Consider the following 22922-nt stretch of genomic DNA (forward strand, 5'->3'; position numbering starts at 1 on the left):
GGGTTTTGATCGTATTTTTCCACCAAATTGGCTGTAATTTAGTATTTCGAGTTCTTAATAGGTACCAAATCTCTCCACAAAAAATTATAAATATAGATGAATTTTTTCGGATATCCCCCATATAAGGGTACCCCCAATTTTCGGTATTTTGGGCTTCTCGACCGCGTTTTTCAACCGAATACGCTGAAATGTTGGTACACTGGGTTCTTCTCCACCAAAAATTATGAATATAGGTCCATTTTTTCGGATAGCCCCCATATAAGGGTACTCCAAATTTTCGGTATTTGGGGGTTCTTGAGCGCATTTTCAACCGAATTTGCTGCAATTTGGTAATTTGTAGTCGTATATGGTAACAAATCTCTCTACCAAAAATTTTTAATATTCGCCCCCTTTTTGGGGTAGTCCCAATATAACCCCCTTTTTATATTCAAATAGTTATCTGATTTGTTCCGCGTTTTGAGTTTGGTTCTAAGACTCTTTTGTAATCTTTTCACCTGCGGAGGATAGAGAGATAAACAATTAGAACGTAAGGTTCGATAATGAACTATAGCCCCTGATTGGAAGTTCCAGAATTTGAACTAAGATTGGAAGAAATAATAAGTTGGGCAAAGTTCGGATGAAATCTAAATTTTCTGAAACGGATTTGGTCCAAAGAAACATGGGGTCTAGAACCAATATTTCGATGAGCACATTTTCACCGTGTTAAAGTGTATACACCCTCATTAGCCATAAGGCTGAGGGTATAATTATCCTTAAAAATTTTCTAAAATTTGTATTATGGTTTACATAATCCCTTTTTAGAAATGTCGGTCCACTTTTTGGTATGTTCCCTATATTTTCATTTCTAGTAACTGTCAATATATCTATGCTGGAGGGTATCCAAAGTTCGGCCCGGCCGAACATACCGCTTTTTCACTTGTTGAAGAATATTTTTGTAGGGGCCTTCCGGCCAAATTGCGTGAAATTTTAAAGAAAATTTTTGGAGAATCCTTCAGGTCAGATTTTTGTAGAATATTTTTGGATGATCATTCGGACCAATAAGCGTGGATTTTTATGGAATATTTTTGTAGGAACCTTCAGAAAAATAATTCTGGCTCTTTCAAAGCAATAATCATAAATTAAAACCAGTAAGGAAAGCTAAAAAGTCGGACGGGGCCGACTATATGATACACTTCACCACTTTGGGTACATACAAGAGAAGCTTATATGTACAATATCCTTTAGATAGAATAGACATAGCATCTTTGGAGGACCATCGAAATAGAAAAGGACGAAAGGTACAGAATAGGAGTGAGGTACATAGATATTTGAACTAAATTAAAACAATCCATACACATACCAATCTGAAATTTATGAAAAATTGAATGTCACAGTAATCGGCCCAATATGGCAGTATGATGCACCATTTACATAAAATCCGACGATACTATATATGGGAGCTATATATAAATCTGAACCGGTTTCAACAGAACTTCGCATACACCAATTTGGACCTAAAGCAGTACTATGTGCCAAATTTTGCCTCAATCGGTCTAATAATGGCAGTATGGTTCGTATCGGACGAAAGTGTATATGGGAGCTATATCTAAATCTGAATAGATTTCAACAAAACTTGGCGTATAGTCAGATGGGGCCGATCATATGATACCCTACACAACTTCCATGAAAATCTAACTTTCTGTGGTTCAATATTCTGAGATTGGGCAATATTTCGCGATATTTACACACTTTTGACTGGCTAGAGGCCAGAAAATGTTACTAATAATCAGTACAGCCCTCTACTTACTTGTCCAGATTCCCTTCATCGTAGGTTGTGTTGTGATGTTCGGCTTTCGACTCGAAAAGTACAAATAATTAAGTTTTCGGTCCACTTCATCAGAAGAATTAATATCTGATCATCACCTAACAATATGGGCGTTGTCCTTGACCATAACTGGAACCTCATGGAACATTTCAAAGTGATCAGGCTATATATCCACCCTAAAGTGTGGTAATAGGTTACTAAATAATATATGAATACGTAAGCACCTGTAAATATTTAAGTATAACTCCCGCATCCGAGTACCTACGACAATATGATTGGTATCAATTTAAATGTCAACCACTCCTCTTGGATATACTACCAACTTCTCGGGTCTATGTCCTTCAGGAGTAAATATATACGCCATAGAATACAAATTTTGTAATTTTTCACACAAAAGTCAGGGTCCATTTGACCCGCTAAATATTGAACGATCTTTATTAACACAGGCATGCTTTTTCTTTGGCCCGATCCCCTTCTCCATGTAAAATTTCGCGATGTTCGGGCTATAATTGCGGACTCTGGAGCGACCAGAAAATCCGACAAAAATTTAGTATTTGGTCCATTTCATCCCTTAAATATTAAGCGATCTCCACCAAAAACAATAGGGGTCTTCATTGGCCAGAACCCAACCTACATGCAAAATTTCGTGAAGATTGGTCCATAACTGTGGCCTGTATCGTGTTTACAAATTATAATGGACAGACGGACGGACGGACACATGTCTAGAACGACTCAGCTAGTCGAGATATGACGATCGGTATACGTAAAGGTGGGTATAGGACCAATATTTCGCGGCGTTACAAACTCTTGGGGCTGCACAAAGCTATAATACCCTGACAACATAGTTGTGTAGGGTATAATCACAAGCGAACAACAAAAAATGATCGGAACTTTCGGAATCAAGGGACTTGTTATAATCACGATCACAATAAACAAATCATATACATTTCTCCACAAAAATATTCCGGAAGTTACAAATACAAACAAAACAAGATGAATAAAAATCGGGAAGACACATTTCTGGAAAATAACAAAACTGCTGATCATTGTCGGCGAAGTCGTTGACACTTGTTATTGCCAGGCCAGCATACATATGTGTCATATGATTTACAATAAATAAAGTGAACGTAAACAACTCGGCTCCTTCCTATATCCATACAAAAGCCAACGATGCCCCCACACCCTCTACCCCAATAATAATTTCAATAAATTGCGTATGGTTTTGTTTGTCATCAGAGGCGAGGTACTTATCCGCTAATAAATCATAATATATGTTAGTGAGTATGCATTGCGAAAACACACTTCATCATCATCGTCATTGTCACCAACAATAAAAATAACAACAACAAAGCATAATCGAAAGAGGAATTATCAATTTTCGTGCAACGCAACGCAAAACATGCGATGCGATATTATCATGTGTTAAATTTATTTGTTTGTTTGTTCGTCGTCGCCAGCAGATCGCCTGTCATCCTCGACATGGGCTCCCCAACCACACCACGAACCTCCTATCAAATTGTGATTTGTAGACAGTCGACCAGCCAGCCAACCAGCCATTCATCAGTGATTAAATGAGCGAATGAATGACTGACTGACTGTATGAAGTGGTGACAATAGGAGACATCTCCAATTTAGGTTTAAATATGACCGATGCTGTTTTTTTTCGAATTACTGATACACCATTCCAAGCATTGAAGAGTGTTCAAGAAACATTGCCCAATGTAATAAAAAAATTATCCGTCTATGATGATGATGAACGCACTGGGAAATTTCCTTAAAAAATTGATTACGCATAGAGAATGAAACTTATTTTCACCTTGCCGAGAATAAGAGAATGCTATAATAAAACGAAGATCAATATTGATATTTTTTGGTAGTGAAATTTGAGAGCCAATGAAAATACAATGTATCAAATTACAGCCAATTCGGTTGAAAAACGTGTCCGCAATTCTCAAAATAACGACCTGGGTCAATGCCACGATTTTCTAGTGTGGATATGTTGTAGTACCGTTATGAAAACCGAAAATATCAATTCAATTAATGAACGTTTCAAAAACTCCTTAAATTGGGGATTACCCTTAAACGTATTAATCACTACTCTAATTGATATATTCGTCTGACCGTGTGGTAAGTGATTGTTCAAGCTCCACGAATTCACCAAGTTTTTGCGTTTTGCAGTACTGCTGTTGGACATTCCCATGATGACCATCCTCTTTTAAAATAGAATAGACGTGAGGGTAGCTGGAAAGATGTGGTAGCGATTCGCCAAATCATTTTTATACCCTTCACCACTCTGCGGTACAGGGTATTATGTCTTTGTGCATATGTTTGTAACAGGCAAAAGGAAACGAAATAGACCCATAGTTCCTTTTGAGAATATGCATAGAATCACTTTCTGAGTCGATTTACGCATGTCCGTCTGTCCATCCGTCCATGTATTTTTGTAAACAAAGTACAGGTCGCATTTATGATCCGATTTGGAGTAGTGGCATAGGTCACTTATTTGCCCCAAAGACGAACACTATTGAAATTGGGAAAAATCGGTTCAGATTTAGATATGGCTCCCATAAATATATTCGTCCGATTTTATGTAAATGGTGCACCAAAGTCCCTATATATCTCGATTTGCACGAAATTTAGCACAGCGTAATGAATTAGTTCTAGAATGATGTGTGGTAAGTTTCTTGAAAATCGGTTCAGATTGAGATATAGCTCCCATATATATTTTTATATATATTTTCGTCCGATTTAATGTAAAAGGGTCACTAAACTCCCTATATATCTTCCGATGCGCACGAAATTTAGCACAGCGTAATGAATTAGGTCTAGAATGATGTGTGTTAAGTTTCATGAAAATCGGTTCAGATTTAGGTATAGCTCCCATATATAGTTTCGTCCGATTTAATGTAAATGGTGCACCAAAGTCTCTATATATCTCTCGATTTGCACGAAATTTGGCACAGCGTAATGAATCAGGTCTAGAATGATGTGTGTTAAATTTTGTGAAAATCGGTTCAGATTTAGATATAGCTCCCATATGTATTTTCGTCCTATTTAATGTAAATGGTGCACCAAAGTTCCTTAATATCTTTCGATGTGCACGAAATTTGGCTCAGCGTAATGAATTAGGTCTAGAATGATGTGTGTTACGTTTCCTGAAAATCGGTTCAGATTTAGATATAGCTCTCATATATATTTTCGTCCGATTTAATGTAAATGGTGTACCAAAGTCCCTATATATCTTTCGATTTGCACGAACTTTAGCACAGCGTAATGAATTAGGTCTAGAATGATGTGTGTTCAGTTTCGTGAAAATCGGTTCAGATTTAGATATAGCTCCCATATGTATTTTCGTGCGATTTAAGGTAAATGGTGTACCAAAGTCCTTTAATATCTTTCGGTTTGCGCGAAATTTGGCACAGCGTAATGAATTAGCTATAGAATGATGTGTGTTAAGTTTTGTGAAAATCGGTTCAGATTTAAATATAGCTTCTATATCTGACCAAATGAAGGATTTAGTATTTGATGCAGAATGACATATTTATGGATCCAATTTCATTTTACTGGTACTTTAAAATTGCGACGTCTGTTAGAATTCATCTGTTGAATATACCCAAAGTGGTAAGGGGTATCATATAGTCGACCCCGTCAGACTTTACTACTTTCCTTAATGGTTTCACCATTGTTTAATGCATTATTGATGTCAAGAGCCTTGTAGCGGCACTGGGTTTACGAATTATCGAGATTTGCGACGACACATTACGAATTATAACCGGTATTTAGGCGTTTTGTTGGAAACATCGAGGGGACCGAAATATATGGGATATTTAAGAATTATCGCGATTTTTTTTCAAGGGACTGGGATTTTGATTTGGCTCTACAAAATGTTCGGATTGCTCCTAATTATGTTGTGGCATGACTTGCTAGCATCTTGTGCGAAGTTATTCCAAAGCCATGAACTAAAATGCTACTGTATGCATTTTCCACAAAGTTAATACGTGTTCGTCCTATAAATTTATATTGTAAGTTGTATAAAGAAGGCCTCAGTAATGCGATAAGTAAGTATAGCCTTCGTCAAACTGACCAAGCCTAAATTCAAATATTATGGAGAGGAGTTGCGTATTTGTTATACTCTAATTTCTGAGAAGCGCTTTGGTTCTTAGTGGTGTTTAGAATTTTTTATATTTTTTATATAGTGGCTGAATATATAATATAGAATCTATGTCGACGAGGATGGGATTCGAACCCACGCGTGCAGAGCACATTGGATTAGCAGTCCAACGCCTTAACCACTCGGCCACCTCGTCACATAGCCTAGTACCAATAAAGTGACTCAACAAAAACCTTGAAATTCAAGTAAACACAGCAACAACTTAGCATCATTGACATCACCAGCAGACGGTCAGAACGTCAAATTAGTTATGAAGTTTTAAATAAGGTAGTAGACGGCAAATCGATATAAAAAAATCTAACCAAACATGGAACCAAAAAATGAAAAAAAAATCAAAACAAAACTAAAAAAACAGCAAACCCAAAAAATAGCATCAAGCAAATAATAAAATACAATAACAACAAAACCTAGAAAGTTAACGGTACACGATAATAGGTTAGAGTTTTATGTAAAAAAGCAAAACGAAAAGGCAAAAAAGCGAAATAACAGAAAGAAAACAAAAACAAACCTAAAAAAAACGGAAGAATGTTTCAAAGCAAAAATAGTTTTCAAATCATTTTTGGAGTGTGTGAGTCTTGGTTTTTTTCTTTTTGTTGCTTTCTTCTCATTTTGCGGTGGTTTCAATGTGAATGTTCGCTCAGCCATTCATTTGTCGGATCTTTCTTTCATTTTTTTCTGTCTGTCTGTCTGTCTGCTTTCTTTCATTTTTCGGTGTGTTCCGTGTGTTTTTGTTGCTTTCTTTCTTTTGTTAGTTAGGAAATCTTGAAACTTGTATTTATTTGCCAACTGTAAATTCTGCCAGCCTGGTATTAATTGGCATTGCACATTGCCAATATGCATGCATACATACGTGTTAAATTATAATAATAACAACAACAACCTAATGGAGGTATTCCCCACATACATTTTGTATGAATAATGAATGAGCATGATAGATAAACTAATATAATAAAAATTCATATACATATTCACTATAAAATGCAGATGTGAATTAGTTTATAAAGAAATCCGCGATACCAGAGAGGTGTTCGTTATTAATTAAAAATTTAAACAAAAATCACTTTATTTAACTAACACGGTATTCGAAGAGCGAGTTTTATCATCGAAAGCCATAGTAAAATTCACGCTTTTATGAGAACCTCCTCACGTCATATTCTTAAGAGTGCACAATTTTAGGAAATCACCCAAAACTATATTTTGTTAGAATACCTTCTCAATAAGGTGCCTAATTTTTTGAACATCCTAACACGAGATGATTCAAAACATATGTTATGGTTAAATCCACGTATATATGAAGTGACTCAAAAATGTTATTAAAAACCAGTGAGCGGAGCAGTATAGTCGGACGGGGCCGACCATATGATACCCTACACAACTTCCACGAAAATCTAACTTTGTGTAGTTCTATATCCAGACCTTGGGCAATAATTGCACTCTCTGGACCTTCACCGTGGGTTTTGTTATGTTCGGCTTTCAATTGTGGCCTATAGATCGACTCGAAAAAAACTCCAAAAATAATTTTTTTAGTCCACTTTATCCCAATATTATTATATGATCAGTTGCCCCTGACCATACCTGGATCCTCATGGAAAATTTCAAAGCGATCAGCGCTATATTTTCGCGCTTTAGGGTGGTAATGGTTTACAAAATAATATTTGAATACGTAAGCTCCTATAAATATTTACGTGTAACTCCCATATCCGAGAACATACGACAATATAATTGGTGTACTTTCAACTTCTCGGGTCTATGTCCTTCAGAGGTAAATATATACACTATAGAATATAAATTTTTTCATTTTTCACACAAAAGTCAGGGTCCATTTGACCCGCTAAATGTTAACCGATCTTTATCAAAACAGGCATGCTTATTCTTTGGTCCGATCCACATGTCCGTGTAAAAAATCACGATGGTTGGGCCATAATTACGGTCTCTAAAGCGACCAGTTTTTGGTCCATTTCACCCCCTAATTATTAAACGATCTTTACCAAAAATAGGAGTCATCATTGGCCACAACCTATCCTACAATCAAAATTTCGTGAAGACTGGCCCATAACTGTGGCCTGTATCGTGTTTACAAATTATAATGGACAGACGGACGGACACACATGTCTAGATCGACTCATTTTTCACACAAAAGTGTAGGTCCGTTGGACCTACTAAATAGTAACCAATCTTTATCAAAACAGGCATGCTTATTCTTTGGGCCGTTCCCCTACTTCATTCAAAATTTCACGATGTTCGGGCCATTATTGCGGCCTCTGGATCGACCAGAAAATTCGACAAAAATTAATTATTTGGTCCATTTCATCCCCTAAATATTAACCGATCGTTCCCAAAAAAAATTAGGGGTCTTCATTGGCCAAAACCCATACTACATGCAAAATTTCGTGAAGATTGGTCCATAACTGTGGCCTGTATCGTGTTTACAAATTATAATGGACCCTGACAACATAGTTGTGTAGGGTATAATCACTTTATATATGAGGTCCTCATAAATATTTTTATACCCTACACAACTATGTTGTCAGGGTATTATAGCTTTGTGCAGTCCCAAAAGTTTGTAACGCCGCGAAATATTGGTCCGATCGTCATATCTCGACTAGCTGAGTCGATCTAGACATGTGTGTCCGTCCGTCTGTCCATAATAATTTGTAAACACGATACAGGCCACAGTTATGTACCAATCTACACGAAATTTTGCATGTAGGATGGGTTCGGCCCAAAGAAAGGCCCCTACAATCAAGGGTGGAAATATAGGGCTGATCTCATTAAAATTTTCCATGAGGTTCCAGTTATGGTCTAGGACAACGCCTATAAATTTAGGTGATGATCAGATAATAATTTTGGGATGAAGTGGGCCGAAAACTTATTTTTTGAGTTTTTTTTTTTGGGATCGATATATAGGCCACAATTGAAAGCCAAACATCACAACACAACCCATGGTGAAGGGAATCTGGCCAATTAATTAGAAGGGCTGTACTGAATATTAGTAATATTCGAAAATATGTCAGTGTAAGGAAGAGGTGCTGTTGACCTATTATCGGACAAGAGGGTTGAACTATCACGAAATATTGCCCACACTCGGAACAAATATCCGCAGAAAGTTTGAGTTCCGTGGTAGTTGTGTAGGGTATGTATGGTCGGTTCCGTCCGACTATACTGCTCCGCTCACTGGTTTTAAATTGACGCACCTCAAAATATATATTTTTAATCCGCGTTTATTGAGGTTCATCAAAAATATAATACACCCTTACATGGGTGTATTTATACCCTTCACCACACTGTGGTACAGGGTATTATGCCATTGTGCATATGTTTTTAACAGCCAAATAAATGTAACAGCAATGGTTCCTTTTGAGAATATGCATAGAATCACTTTCTGAGTCAATTTCCGTCCGTCCGTCCATGTATTTTTGGGAACAAAGTACAGGTCGCATTTATGATTCGATTTGGATGAAATTTGGCACATATTTGGTATAAGGACGAACCCTATTGAAATTGGAGAAAATCGGCTCAGATTTAGACATAGCTCCCATATATAATTCCGTCCGATTTTATGTAAATGGTGTACAAAACTCCCAATATACGTCCGATTAACACAACATTTTGCACAGAGTACTGAATTAGGTACTGATAGAAGCATGCAAAGTTTTTTAGAAATGGGTTCAGATTTAGATATAGCTCCCATATATAGTTTCGTCCAATTTTATGTAAATAGAATACCAAACTCCCAATATTGGTCCGATTGGGACAACATTTTGCATAGCATATTTAAATGACTACAGATTGACGTTAATGAAATGTTGTTGAAATTGGTTAAGATTTAGATGTAGCTCCCATATATATGTTCGTCCGATTTAATGTAAATGGTGTATCAATGTCCCTATAAATCTTTCGATTTGGACGAAATTTTGCATAACGAACTGAATTAAGTATAGGATGATTTATGTTAAGTTTCGTGAAAATCGGCTCAGATTTAGATATAGTTCCCATATATAATTCCGTCCGATTTTATGTAAATGGTGCAGCAAAGTCCTATATATCTTTCGATTTGAACGAAATTTAGCATAGCGAACTGAATTAAGTCTAAGATGATGTGTGTTAAGATTCGTGAAAATCGGTTCAGATTTAGATATAGCTTCAATCTATATTTTCATCCGTCAATGACTCATCTTCAAAGAAATTAAAAATCCCGACATATCTCTCAGTTCAAAAAAAAAAAACGGTGAGAACCCACAATGCCGAATTACAACAAAATCCCTTAAAGAAAATCGGTCGAAATATGCACTTATGTTTATAAAAATCTATGCTTGACCCGAAAAAAGTGTTTTTTTAAATCGATGGTTCAAGGTAGTGAAACTTTGGATTCAAACCTGCTTCGTGTGAGTTCGGCAAAGAAAAAATCGAATTATCGAGTTAGATGTATATGATGGATAATATAAAAACTAATCGACGAGGATGGGATTCGAACCCACGCGTGCAGAGCACATTGGATTAGCAGTCCAACGCCTTAACCACTCGGCCACCTCGTCGTCATGTTCGATATCCTGCAGCACAGGACGAATTGTATAAGTTGAGAAAAAATTAAATTAAAAAATCTAAAATTAGTTTTAAAAATTAAAAAAGTTTTCGACGAGGATGGGATTCGAACCCACGCGTGCAGAGCACATTGGATTAGCAGTCCAACGCCTTAACCACTCGGCCACCTCGTCATATACGTCATCGGGGGCTGAAAAGGTGAGGTGGCTTTCAAAACTCAATTTCAAAATACAGTCAAAACCCCTTATAACGACGATTAAGAGACACATGAAAGTGGTCGGTACAAACGGTAGATGTTATATGAAATATCAAATTAAGGGTAGACTTTTTTCAATAATTTTCTATACTATCGTTCGAATCAATATGTCGTCAAAGCGATGCCATTATAAACGATTACGACAGTATATTGATCCGTCCATGCCTTTCGAAACATGACTTAAAATCTTCACAGCTACAGTTGTGGTCGAAAATTTTATAAGACGGTAGAAATGTCACTCTATGTACCTAAGGCTTTGTTTTAGGGGTGCTCAGAGAGAAAATACTCGAAGAGTAAATGAGAAACGGCCATATGAAATGACTTGCTAAAAGAGAACGCAGATAACGAGCTTATTGATCCATGTAAACAAGGGTACCAGTTCCATTGCTTGCCCAGCATTACTTTGTTTGTACTCCGCTCAAGGTGGAGAGTTCCATTGCTTGCCCAGCATTACTTTTTTTGTACTCCGCTCAAGGTGGAGAAAAAATTATAACGACAGAGTCTCATAACCTTTAGCAATTTTTCGAATTTTTTAATAATATGCTTATTTCCGATAATTATCACCCCTGGTACACATTTAAGTATAAGTATGCATTTTTTCCCCACCTAAATGGGAATTTCCGAAAGCGTACAAAAACCACCTTAATTTGTCATATAATCTGAATTCTCAGTAGACGATAAGGGTAAGGTAGACGTCATATTAATGTTCATGCAGAATATGTTCAGAATATTTTTTCTTAATACATTTCCTTGAAATAAACAAACCCGTTAGCAAAATAACTGTCGTGGATAGAATTGAGAAGTTATTTCTAAATAGGGAATAAAAGCGGGTTATGAAAGGTCGGCCAACCAACCCCGAATTTACAATATGAAGAAATCAGTAGTATTGTAAGATAGATCGAATATTTGCCGCCCTGAAATTGAGAATCGAAAGACTATCTATATATATTTAAAAATTCGACGAGGATGGGATTCGAACCCACGCGTGCAGAGCACATTGGATTAGCAGTCCAACGCCTTAACCACTCGGCCACCTCGTCATATAAATAAAATTGTGAAAAGTAAAAACGGCTAAAAAATAAAAGAACTGACACTTTTCTTCCCAAAGCAAAATATATGCCTGGGAATAACTCACAAAGACAATTGAAATACTACTATATACACAATTATATAAAAAATATATAGAACTAATATAATTTATTTTGATATCAATAAAACAAACAAAATATTGAAAATTCCTATAGAACTAATAAATAAAAAAAAATCCGACGAGGATGGGATTCGAACCCACGCGTGCAGAGCACATTGGATTAGCAGTCCAACGCCTTAACCACTCGGCCACCTCGTCCTTGGTTTCAAAAACAAATGTCGAAATCAAGAAAAAACGTTGTTAAATTCGACGGAAGCGAAATTTTTATACCCTCCACCAGGAGGTGTATATTTAAAATTCTTGTAACCTTTCAGGACTTAAGAGGTGGTAGATTTGACACCAAATAAGAACTTTTTCGTTTTAAAAACGGGCTCATAACCCCCAAATACAGAATAATGGGGGTAACGTTATATGGGGCTATGCAAACAAATGAGCCAGTATTAAAAATTGTTCGGACAAAAGTTTGTTACCTAATGTATATACAAAATATCGGTACCAATGCTGAAAAATTTGTTTAGGAAGATATGCCAACCAATGAATACTCAACATACCAAATTACAGACAATTCGGTTTAAAAATCTGCAAAACTCTCGAAAATACCGAATAATTGGGGTACCGTTAAGAGGGGTTATTCCAAAACGTGAACCGATTTCAATACCAAACATCCTAGGAGTAGTGGCAATGTAGGTGTGCAACATTTCAAAGTTCTATCTTAAATATTGCGAGCTCTATCGTAATTTTAACAGACCGACGGACATGCATCTATCGACATATAATTTTAATTCTGATCAAGAAAATTTGTACTTCATGGGATCTCCGATGAACATTTTGAGGTTTTGCAAACGGAATGACAATTTTAATGTACTCCTTACCTTATGGCAGAGGGTATAATTATCAGCATATGTCCACTTTCGTATCCTGCCTAAGAAAATCGTGCACCTATTTAAAAACAAAAAAAAATCATTCATTTGATTTTAAAATCCTACAACACATTGTGGCATATTACACTATTTCCCAAAGACCCTTGGTTCATTTTTGGAATATTCATAGAATCACTTGCATGTCCGTCAGGTTTCATTTATTATTACAATGTGATCAAATTTGACACAGTTCGTTTCTTGGTTCAAGGACAAAGGCTGATTTTCTTGAAATTTAGATTAGGACGATATTTTCAACAGCGTAACGAATACAGCCTAGAAATCTCAAGTATAATTTCAAAATTTTGTGTATATTCAAATTTGTAATGATTCAAATTTTTATATATCTCCCATATCTATTTTCGACCGAGTTTTAGCAAATGGTGCTCCAATACCTGAAGTTTTCATTCGATTCAATGTTAAAATCAAAGAAATATTAAACTCGATATTCTTAATTAATTTTCTTTATAAAGAAATATTAAAAAAACAATCGACGAGGATGGGATTCGAACCCACGCGTGCAGAGCACATTGGATTAGCAGTCCAACGCCTTAACCACTCGGCCACCTCGTCACATAATTCGGGCCGAAAATAATACAGTACAAAAATTTGGTACAAATAATTATAGAAATTTAAAAAAAAAATAAAAATTATGAAAATTAAAAAAAAAACATAATTTGCCAATAAAATTTTAACGATACCTTGGATTTTTCCCAACTAAATATGTACGTAGCAGCATTTTAATCCACTGAGCTTAAACTAGAATTTCCACTAATTAAGGGTAAACATTCACATTCACACATTTATTTATTATCATCACACTACCTCTACTAATTAAACTTGTTCTTTTGTTGCATTCTTTTCACAAATAAACAGCGACAATTATTTATTTTTTTCTTTTTTCAAATTATTTTCCAAAAATTCCGACGAGGATGGGATTCGAACCCACGCGTGCAGAGCACATTGGATTAGCAGTCCAACGCCTTAACCACTCGGCCACCTCGTCACGCTTTAAATGCGATAACAACGCACAATATTTACAATGTGTGTGTGTGTGTGATTTTTTTTAATTTTGCAAAAAAAAACTATTTTTAGAATTGTTTCTCCAAGATAACAAAAGGGGTAGTATATGGTTTCAGCGGAAGGTTTTTTTGCTTACATTTTATTTCGTTTTTATTTTTAATATTGATACCAATATTTAAACCAATCGATTGTAGATTTTGTTCATGCATGATATAACTTTATAATAATTAATTTTTTGGTTCATTTTTTGTTTTTGTTTTGTATACTTTTAGTATACGAAAAAAGTTATAATGTGGTAGTATATGTGTATTATAACTATATGCAGTCATGGTTATCATTCACATATATTATTAATGTACTTAAATATAATTTATAACATATTTTTTTTTTAAATATTTTAAATATATTTTTGAAAATTTTGACAATTATATGCATAATTGTAAAATTTCTGAGAGTTAAATGGTACACCAAATCTACCGAACTGATTATAAAAAAATAAGAAATCCTATCTCGAGTAGCTCAATCGATCTAGACATGTGTATCCGTCTGTCCGTTCTTCTGTCAATTATAATTTGTAAACAAAGTACAGGCCACAGTTATGGACCAATCATTTTGGATGTGCATTCGATTCGGGCTAAAGATGACCACAATTGTTATTGGTTATGATCGAATAATATTTAGAGGATCATAAGGTGGAGTGTATATTAAATTTGCCATTCCGTTTGCAACACCTCGAAATATTCATCGGACACCCCATAAGGTTTATATATTACTAGCATATGCCCGCAACTTCGTTAGTGAATGTATGAAATATTTAAACGTGTATTAACATCGACCATAAATTCAATTTGAGTACACCCCCACAATGATTCCAGATTCAAATTTCAGAATTCCAACTCTATTGGTTCACCCACAATTTAAATTGTACCAAATTTAGTATACAGTAGTACCAATTCCAAAACTTCCTATATACCCCATCCTACACCCCCACAGTTATCTTAAATCTAAGTTTCAGGATTCTAACTGATCCTAAATCAATATTTCATGATTTCAACTCTGTCGCTCCACCCACAATTTAAATTGTACCAAATTTAGTACAAATTTCTAAAACTTCCTACATTTTTCAATCTTACAGCCCAATAGTGATCCTGACTCCAAATTTCATGATTCTAGCTCTATTGGTTCACCTAAAATAAAAATGTACCAAATTTAGTACCATTAAGTACCCATAAGTATACAATGATCCTAACTCCAAACTTCATTATGTCCAGCTCTATCGGTTCACTCAATTCCCAATTGTACCAATTATAGTACTTTTCATACACATAAGTAAAAATTCCCAAACCGGCGTACATATCCCAATACTACATTCCGACGGTAATGTTACTTCAAATTTTCAGGATTCCAGATCGATTTGTACATCCAAATCAAATTTGTACCAAATATAGTACCATATAGTACTTTTCGTACACTTGAGTATACGCTTTCCAAACTCTCCTCGTATCGACCCTAATTCTCAATCTTAATTTGCATTCCAAATATCAAGTTTTTAGCTCAATACATTCACATGCTACGAAATTGTACCAAATTTAGTACATTTCAGTACTTTTCGGATACTTAGGTTCTCATGTTATAGAACACGCCCATAACAAAAATGATTAATGTTGACCAAGATTTCAGGATAGCCGCCATATAACGGTACCCTCTAATATTCGATATCGACCATGGGTCGATCTCGATTTTCGAGTCTCCCACTTTTCAAAAAATGATTTTTTCCCTATACCGAAAAACTCACGCCCTCTGGCGGAGGTCAAAGGTAAAAATAAAAATCAGAAATGAATTTCCCGATCCCAAAAACACATAAAAAATAATATAACGGCGAATAAAAAATCGAATTTTGAATCCAAATTATGTTATAGGGAAAAAATAATTTTTTGGAAAGTGAGAGACTCGAAAATCGAGAAAGACCTATAGTTCCTTCACCAAAGTTTTTTAGAATTGTCCATAGAATCATCCTGGTTTTAATCGAATTTTTTCGGCCCATAAAAATTGGAAAAAAAATTATTTTTTGGAAAGTTGGAGACTCGAAAATCGTCAAAGACCTATGGTTCCTTCACCAAATTTGCTTAGAATTGTCCATAGAATCATCCTGGTTTTAATCGAATGTTTCGGCCCATACAAATTGGCCCGCCCTATTGTACACACATCCTTGTACTAAAAATTATTAATATTGAACGAAGGTCCCCCAATTCTCTGTCCTAAAAATCAGATAACCACTCAATAATGATCATCGTTTTGCTATAGTCCCAAAAACCCCAGCCGCCCTCTATTTTGTTATAATCTATTTCTCACGACTTTTTCGTTATATTGGCCCCTTCGTAACATACGTTTTCTCCTAGGAGCGCCCATTCTTTGTACATATTTAGAATGTCATCCTCATGGTGGAGGGTATATACAAATTCGGCCGGGTCGAACTTAACATCGATTTAATTTGCTTTTGTACGTTTTTTTGGTCGCTATAAATGTCACAATTATGACCCGAACATCACGAAATTTTAAGGTGATAATCGGTCAATATTTATAGGGTATTGTTGACCTCTAATCAAATATCAATTCTCTAGATGGAAAAGGTGGAATGTGAAGGGAAAACAAAAATATTTTTAGCGGTCTATAGATGTGATTTGAGTTATGACACAGCTCTAATCTAAAGATCCTGGTACACATTCGTAGAACCTCTATTATATTTTCAAATCCCCAACCTTATCGACGAACCGAATTGAATGGACATTAATTTGGCATTAAATGTGTATTGACAACTCCAAGTTAAGGTACTTTTGGAGCTCTGGACGCAATTTTCAATCGAAGTAACATTGATTTTTCTTTAATTTTTCACATTTTGGGCGAGTCGAACTTAACATCGTTTTAACTTGTTTTTGTATTTTTTTTCTGGTTGCTCTAAATGTCACAATTATGACCGAACATCACAAAATTTTACAGGGAGAAGGAAATCTGCCAAAAATTACCAAAACACCAAATGTGATAATCGTTCAATAAGTAGAGGGTGTTTTTGGTCCCTAATCAAATAACAATTCTCCAGATGGAAGAGGTGGGATGTGGGAGGAATACTAACATAATTTTAGGGGTCTATAAATATGATTTGAGTTATAAGACAGCTCCCATCTAAAGATCCTGCTACACATTTGGGGCTCAGATCGAACTTCACATCGGTTTAACTTGTTTTTCTTGTCGCTCTGAATGTTACAATTATGATCCGAACATCAAGAAATTTTACAAGGCGATGGAAATCTACCAAAAATTCCCGAAATTCCACAAGGTTTCTCTTTGAGAAGGGATATCATCGGGCAATATTTATAGGGTGTTGTTGACCTCTAATCAAATATCAATTCTCTACATGGAAGAGGTGAGATGTGGGAGGAATACAAAAATATTTTTAGGGGTCTATAGATATTGGTTTGCTCGCATCTAAAGATCGTGGTACACATTCCTAGAACCTCTATTATATTTTCAAATTCCCAACCTCATCGACGAACCGAATTGAATGGACTTTATTTTGGCATTTACTGTGTTTTGACAACACCCAATTTAAGGTACTTTTGGAGCTCTGGACGCAATATTCAATCAAAGTAACTTTGATTTTTCTTTAATTTTACAACTTTCGGCCGGGTTCAACTTCACATCGCTTTAACTTATTTTTCTTGTCGCTCTAAATGTCACAATTATGATCCGAACATCAAGAAATATTACAAAGGGAAGGAAATCTGCCAAAAATTCCCAAAACACCAAATGTGATGATCGGTCAATATTTAGAGAACGTTATTGACCCCTAATCAAATAACAAATCTTCAGATGGAAGAGGTGGGATGTGGGAGGAATACTAACATAATTTTAGTGGTCTATAAATATGATTTGAGTAATAACACAGCTCCCATCTAAAGATTCTGCTACACATTTGGGGCTCTGGTCGCAATTTTCAATGAAAATATCTTTGATTTCGCTTTCCCCCTTTTTGGAGGATGTATCTGCTTTTAAGCAGAGCAATTACACGAAGTTCCTGACGCATTTTAGGTATTTTCCGAGCGATATGTATATTTGGGATTTCCGGAGAATAAAAAATCTTTTAGCAAAATAATTTCAATTTGTTATAGTTCTCATGTAAAATAAACTCGGTTATTACTTAAAGATTTAAAGGGCCTAACATCACTACCCAGTCTAAATTTTTAAAACGCCACATTACACTTGTTTTTTAAGAAATAATAAACATCTCGCAGGATGATGGAAATGTCGCTGTACAGCTTCTGGTACCTCCTCCAAAAATTATCAACATTTGGAAAATTTGTAAATCTCATATGAATCGATCGAAATATCCAACATCATTTAATTTTGACATGACGTAATAGCAGAAGAAGATTTTGTCAATCGGTACACCTCTTCTGATACTTTGGAAAATTTGGAAATCCATTATCATTATATTTCAAACCCTAACTAATAAAAGTGTTACCTTCCTTACAAAGTGTCAATAATTTGAAAAATTTTACATTTCGGAGAATCCGATTTGATCCGTTAAATGCATGAACATTTATGGATATTTTTGCAAACCCAATGCGTAAATGTGTTCCAATGACGTTGGTGCTATCGTTTTTAGATGTGCAGTTTTTTGCAGTGATGAAGACACAAGCTATTTTATGTGAACAAACAAAGAGTGCATGCGGACGTTCGATGAATGAAAAATGTCGCATGGCATTGCCTTTTTTGAAGTGTGGGATTAATGATGTTTAAGAGACACAGTGGGGTAAAATGGTTATTATTGTGGGCAGTATTAGATTATTTTTTCAAGGAGTAAATGTGGAGTTTTTCATAGCCGCCACCAGAAGGTGTGGTGTTGATAAAATTTGTCACACCATGAAATATTTGTATCGATCAGAATAAAGTTATATGCCGGTTTATCCATGTCCGTCTGTTGAAATTACGATAGATCCATAAATATTTCGTATAAAGCCTTTAACTTCCTAACAAAAATTTGTGAGCCACATTGCTCAATATGCCTGATGAGCCGCGTAACCAACGGCGAAGCGCGTCGCATTATGGTGGGAATGTAGTATTTCTCTGGCTTCCCTTTTTATTGCAACTTCGATCATGTAGCTCATCTCGAAAGAGAAAAATAATAAAAAATAGGGTAGATATCGTATAGCGGTACCTCTATTATTCGATATTTTGGGGACTCTGCACGTTTTTCAACCGAATTGCCTCTAAGAGATTTGGAATATTTGGTACATATCTGCTGTCTGATTTTTGCAGTTTTAAAATTTTACTCTCTTCGAGGAGGCTGCAATTTAGCATTACCATTTTTGTAAAGAACATTTTTTGCAAATATGTGCGCCCACTGTGCTAGCAATTTTTGCCATGTCAAAGAAAGCGGCAGTACTTCGAAATAAATAAACAAACAAACGAATGAACAGCAAATAAAACGACTGAAAACAAATGATAAAAGTCAATAAAGTCATTGTTGTTGTTATTGTTGCATTGTTTTGTTTCTTTCCGTTTTTGCTTATAATTCGCTAGTTCCACATTCACTTAAAATTCCCACAACATCCGGTTTTTGTTTGCGGAGTTGCTGCTGCTGCTGTCGTTGTTTTTCCTCTTCAGCTTTCCATTCAGTTATTTCAGCGTTCACCACTAAGTGTGTGAACGGATATGCATTACTTCCACAATGACAATACAAGAACAACAACAACCAGTGATAAAGTTTAGTTGTACAAAAATGCAGCAGAATAGCAAGCGGGTGAATGAGCACCCAGACAGCAATTCAAATAGCCACTCAAAGTTAGCAAAAAAAGTAAAAGAGTTAGTCACCGCTCTTGGCTGGTGAATAAGAACAACAACAACACTGAAATTATGTATTCCATTGGCATGTCAGATTTTCCAGACTTTATCGTTTTTCCTATGGTCTGGCGTTATACAGAAGAGAAAGAAGAAATTATTCGAACTGGCGGCGGGGAGAATTGAACGGTCATTCGACATATGGTGCAGTAAATAAATCCATTAGTTTTCAAGGAAAGGTTTGACAGTCTGCTTAGCATATGGATGAAGAAGGACTTGATAGAAGAAGAAGCGATTGGATTGAATAGTTTAGTCGTGGTAGTTAATAATAATGTCATACTGGTTGTTAGTGACAACATTATGAATAAGAAGTCAAGTTTTGGATTAACTCATAAAAGAATTTAACATAGGAAGAAACAATAATGGGAAATGTTAACAATTAAAATTTTGAAAAAAAATAACGGAAAAGATACCCAAACATTTTTTTTAAATTCACGGAAAACAAATAAAAAATCCAAGCCTTCGGTAGAACCCTTAGAAAATTGTTTAAACAAATATATAAAAAATCCACGCCTATGGTCGAACCCTTAGTAAATTGTTTAAAAAATATGATCGAACTTATGGTCGACAGCAATTCAAAAATTAAAAAATCCACGCCTATGGTGGAACCCTTAGTAAATTTTTTAAAAAAATATTAAAAACCAATAAGAAAAGTAGTAAAGTCGGGCTGGGCCGACTATATGATACCCTTCACCACTTGGGGTATATTCTACATATGTATGCAAACAATTTCATATCAATGTTCCTTCAAGGGAAATTGAACGAATTTAAATATGTGACATTATCTTTAAGTGAAACGACTAACATCAATCCGCAACCTATGCTAAATTTCAGTTTATGCGGACAGATTTTGAGTACTTTTGTATGAAAGCTTTGTAATTAAAGAAAATTCCTTATTTTTGATGGCGGGCATGATAACTCCTCACTGGAACATCGGAATCCGAAAATTCCAACGGTGTTAGAAAGAGTACATGTCTGGCTCTCGTATGAACTAGGATTATTGACTTCTCTCTAAAATTAACAAAATGGTGGACCTTTGAAAACATATTTGTGGAAAATCGCAGATTTTTTACCAAACACCAAGTTAAAAAATAAGGAAGATCTTTACCGATTGGCTTTATCCTAGTTCATACGATAGCTATACACTCACAGAGAAACGTGTAAAAATTTGAAATCGATTGGGTTATTAATTTTTGAGTTATCGTGCCCGCCATTCACAAAAAAATGTTTAGAGAAAAACGCGTTTCAAGTTTGAGAAGCCCTTCAGCCGTCACCTGATGCTGACACAATAAATCGGCTATATCTTCAAGAGTTCTTGAGATTTTCACTTGAAATTTTGTAGGGACATTTATTAATTAGTGTAGATTCGAATTATATCAACAAAATTTTTGACCCTGAGAATGGTGGGGTCCCCTTAAGAAAAAACATAGCGCCATTCTAGTCTCAATGAATCGTTGTGCAAAATTTCGTTTCAATCGGACAAACATTAGAAGTTTGGTGCACCATTTACCTAAATTGGACGCAAATATATATGTCGGAGCTATATATAAAAATGGACCTATTTGGGTCTTTAGTGCAGAATTTACATAATATCGGAAGAAAAGGCATATGGGAGCTATATCTAAATGTGACCCGATTTTCACTAAACTTAGCACACATCATTTTAGACTTAATTCAGTACGCTAGGCCAAATTTCGTGCAAATAGAAAGAAATATAGGAACAGCACGCTGTGCTAAATTTCGTGCAAATCGAAAAATATTTAGGTACTTTGCTACATTATTTTCATTAAATCGAGCGAAAATATATATGGGAGCTATATCTAAATCTGAAGCAATTTTCACGAGACACGTCATACTAGACTTAATTCAGTACGCTAGGCCAAATTTCGTGCAAATCTATAGATATAGAACGACTTTGGTACACCATTAACATAAAATCGGACGAAAATATATACGGGAGCTATATCTAAATCTAAACCGATTTTCAGGAAACTTTACACACATCATTCTAGACTTTATTTAGTACTCTATCCCAAATTTCGTGCAAATCAAACGATATATAGGACCTTCGGTACACTATTTTCATTAAATCGAATGAAAATATATATGGGAGCTAAATCTAAACCGATTTTTAAGGAACTTAACACACATCATTCTAGACATAATTTGGTACGCTCTGCCAATTTCGTACAAATCGAAAGATATATAAGAAAACTGCTACACCATATACATAAAATCGGAAGAAAATATATATGGGAGCTATATCTAAATCTAAACCGATTTTCAGGAAAATTTACACACATCATTTTAGACTTCATTCAGTACGCTAGGCCAAATTTCGTGCCAATCGAAAATATATAGGGACATTGGTACATCTTTAACCTTAAATCGAATCAAAATATATATGGGAGCTATATCTAAATCTGAACCGATTTTCACGTAACTTAACACACATCATTCTAGACTTTATTCAGTACGCTATGCCAAATTTCTTGCAAATAGAAGGATATATAAGACTTTGGTACACCATTTACATAAAATCGAACGAAGATATATATGGGAGCTATATCTAAATCTGAACCGATTTTTCCCAATTTCCAAAGGGTTCGTGTTTGGGTCGAATAAGTGACCTGTGCCAAATTTCATTCAATTCGAATCATAAATGCGACCTGTACTTTGTTTACAATTTAACATGGACAGACAGACGGACGGACGGACATGCATAAATCGACTCAGAAAGTGATTCTATGCATATTCTCAAAAGGAACCATGGGTCTATCTCGTGGGTATAAAAATCCACGCCTATGGTGGAACCCTTGGTAAATTTTTTAAAACCTATTTAAAAAACAGTGAGAGGAGCAGTATAGTGGAACGGGGCCGACCATATGATACCCTACGCAACTGCCACGAAAATCTAACTCCATGTGGTACTACATTCTGAGCTTGGCAATATTTCGCAATATTTGCACCCTCTTGACCGACTAGAGGTCAACAAATAATACTAATATTCAATACAGCTCTTCTAATTTCTTTTGCAGTTTCCCTCGCCGTGGGTTTTATTGTGATGTTCGGCCTTCAATTGTGGCCGATAATTATTATCTGATCATTATCGAAAATTACAGGCGTTGTCCTTGACCATCACGGAACCTCACGAACATTTC

General features: G+C 35.4%; 7 non-coding genes across 7 annotated transcripts; all 7 read right to left on the minus strand.

The window, feature by feature from the left end:
- Window positions 1–6029: 6029 nt before the first annotated feature.
- On the minus strand, window positions 6030–6111 carry Trnas-gcu (transfer RNA serine (anticodon GCU)). Its single transcript has one exon. It is a non-coding gene; the product is annotated as a tRNA-Ser (tRNA).
- Window positions 6112–10428: 4317 nt separating this feature from the next.
- Trnas-gcu (transfer RNA serine (anticodon GCU)) lies at window positions 10429–10510 on the minus strand. Its single transcript has one exon. It is a non-coding gene; the product is annotated as a tRNA-Ser (tRNA).
- A 98-nt stretch (window positions 10511–10608) lies between these two features.
- Window positions 10609–10690, minus strand: Trnas-gcu (transfer RNA serine (anticodon GCU)). The gene has a single exon. It is a non-coding gene; the product is annotated as a tRNA-Ser (tRNA).
- Window positions 10691–11731: 1041 nt separating this feature from the next.
- Trnas-gcu (transfer RNA serine (anticodon GCU)) lies at window positions 11732–11813 on the minus strand. The gene has a single exon. It is a non-coding gene; the product is annotated as a tRNA-Ser (tRNA).
- A 226-nt stretch (window positions 11814–12039) lies between these two features.
- On the minus strand, window positions 12040–12121 carry Trnas-gcu (transfer RNA serine (anticodon GCU)). Its single transcript has one exon. It is a non-coding gene; the product is annotated as a tRNA-Ser (tRNA).
- A 1210-nt stretch (window positions 12122–13331) lies between these two features.
- Window positions 13332–13413, minus strand: Trnas-gcu (transfer RNA serine (anticodon GCU)). The gene has a single exon. It is a non-coding gene; the product is annotated as a tRNA-Ser (tRNA).
- Window positions 13414–13764: 351 nt separating this feature from the next.
- Window positions 13765–13846, minus strand: Trnas-gcu (transfer RNA serine (anticodon GCU)). The gene has a single exon. It is a non-coding gene; the product is annotated as a tRNA-Ser (tRNA).
- Between the last annotated feature and the right edge of the window lie 9076 nt (window positions 13847–22922).

Source organism: Musca vetustissima, unplaced genomic scaffold, assembly GCF_032173495.1.
Source record: "Musca vetustissima isolate MV318-11 ecotype Yass unplaced genomic scaffold, APGP_CSIRO_Mvet_v1 utg26694, whole genome shotgun sequence".
Lineage (NCBI taxonomy): Eukaryota > Metazoa > Arthropoda > Insecta > Diptera > Muscidae > Musca > Musca vetustissima.